The sequence below is a fragment of the Lissotriton helveticus genome, chromosome 8 (genome assembly GCF_964261635.1).
Source record: "Lissotriton helveticus chromosome 8, aLisHel1.1, whole genome shotgun sequence".
In the NCBI taxonomy this organism is placed as follows: domain Eukaryota; kingdom Metazoa; phylum Chordata; class Amphibia; order Caudata; family Salamandridae; genus Lissotriton; species Lissotriton helveticus.
This window is the reverse complement of record NC_136069.1, coordinates 51,687,037-51,689,381: the sequence shown is the minus strand read 5'-3', so window position 1 is coordinate 51,689,381 and position 2,345 is coordinate 51,687,037.

The following is a 2,345-nucleotide window of genomic DNA, read 5'->3' as shown; positions in this document are numbered from 1 at the left end:
CGGGGCTCCCTTCTCCAGGCCAACGGCATGGTTCAATGCCCAGGACGGGCTCCATGTGTCCCAGACAGACCTCCCCCGGGCGTCCGGGGCACCCATCTCCAGGCCAACGGCATGGCTCAATGCCCAGGACGGGCTCCATGGGTCCGGGGAGGCGTCCCATGCGCCTCCGGGCTTGGGAGCCCCGGCTGGGTCCAGGGGCCCGGGCGGGCCCCGGGTGGGGTGCTCCGGCCCTGGTCCCTGTCTTCCAGCCTACCGCACTGCCAAGGGCCTAGGAATGGGTTCCGTTGTTCCCGGGGAGCCTCCCCTTGCTTGGCTGGGTTCAGGAGCAGTGGCTAGGGCCCCTGAGGGCCCGGGGAGGGCGGCCTCCCCACCCCGGGCTCTGTCCTTGGTCCTGCTGCGTGGCAGGGTGCCCGGGACGGGGTCCGGAGGGACCGGGGAGGCGTCCCATGCACCTCCGGGCTTGGGAGCCCCGGCTGCGTCCAGGGGCCCGGCCGGGCCCCGGGTCGGGTGCTCCGGCCCTGGGCCCTGTCTCCCAGCCTGCCGCACTGCCAAGGGCCCGGGAAGGGGTTCCGATGTGCCCGGGGAGCCTCCCCTTGCTTGGCTGGGTTCAGGAGCAGTGGCTAGGGCCCCTGAGGGCCCGGGGAGGGCGGCCTCCCCACCCCGGGCTCTGTCCTTGGTCCTGCTGCGTGGCAGGGTGCCCGGGACGGGGTCCGGAGGGACCGGGGAGGCGTCCCATGCACCTCCGGGCTTGGGAGCCCCGGCTGCGTCCAGGGGCCCGGCCGGGCCCCGGGTCGGGTGCTCCGGCCCTGGGCCCTGTCTCCCAGCCTGCCGCACTGCCAAGGGCCCGGGAAGGGGTTCCGATGTGCCCGGGGAGCCTCCCCTTGCTTGGCTGGGTTCAGGAGCAGTGGCTAGGGCCCCTGAGGGCCCGGGGAGGGCGGCCTCCCCACCCCGGGCTCTGTCCTTGGTCCTGCTGCGTGGCAGGGTGCCCGGGACGGGGTCCGGAGGGACCGGGGAGGCGTCCCATGCGCCTCCGGGCTAGGGAGCCCCGGCTGGGTCCAGGGGCCCGGGCGGGCCCCGGGTCGGGTGCTCCGGCCCTGGGCCCTGTCTCCCAGCCTGCCGCACGGCCAAGGGCCCGGGAAGGGGTTCCGATGTGCCCGGGGAGCCTCCCCTTGCTTGGCTGGGTTCAGGAGCAGTGGCTAGGGCCCCTGAGGGCCCGGGGAGGGCGGCCTCCCCACCCCGGGCTCTGTCCTTGGTCCTGCTGCGTGGCAGGGTGCCCGGGACGGGGTCCGGAGGGACCGGGGAGGCGCCCCATGCGCCTCCGGGCTTGGGAGCCCCGGCTGGGTCCAGGGGCCCGGGCGGGCCCCGGGTCGCGTGCTCAGGCCCTGGGCCCTGTCTCCCAGCCTGCCGCACGGCCAAGGGCCCGGGAAGGGGTTCCGATGTGCCCGGGGAGCCTCCCCTTGCTTGGCTGGGTTCAGGAGCAGTGGCTAGGGCCCCTGAGGGCCCGGGGAGGGCGGCCTCCCCACCCCGGGCTCTGTCCTTGGTCCTGCTGCGTGGCAGGGTGCCCGGGACGGGGTCCGGAGGGACCGGGGAGGCGTCCCATGCGCCTCCGGGCCTGGGAGCCCCGGCTGGGTCCAGGGGCCCGGTCGGAGCCCCGGGTCGGGCGCTCCGGCCCTGGGCCCGGTCCCCCGGGCTGCCGCTCCACCCAGGGCCCAGGACAGGGGTCCGTCGGTCCCTTGCAGGCCTCCCCTGCTTGTCAAGGTGTAAGCGGGCCCCGGGTTGGAGGGCCCGCCGGCCCCTGGCAGCCTCCATGGCTGTGGCCCGGCTGGGGCCCCGGGCCTCCGGCCCGCCATGCCCCGGGCGCCCGCTCCCTCCTTCGTGGGGGCACGGGGCGACCGGATGGCGTCCCTTTCGTGCCCGGCCATCTGGTCGCCCGGATCCCCTCGGCCATCTGGTCTCCCGGATCCCCTCGGCCATCTGGTCTCCAGGATCCCCTCGGCCATCTGGTCTCCCGGATCGCCTCGGCCATCTGGTCGCCCGCAATGCTTTCCAATGGGGGCGACCAGATGGCCGAACTTCCCTGGAAGTCCCGATGAGGTGCCATTTGCCTCCCGGATCCCAGCGAGGGCTCCAGGAGGTCGGGTACTTTCGCGCCTTGGGTCCCCTCTGTCACCTCTAGTGCACGGATTACAAGAAAGGGGGGTAATTTTCCTCCAGATTACTAGGGAGAGGGTCAGTCAGACCTCCGTGTGGTCTGGCGATTCTGAATCAGGGGAAGGCAGGACCCGGGCCCTCCCGCCGGGGCCCCCAGGGGCCTGGGTACGCACCTGCTGCTTAGCCCCCTTGCC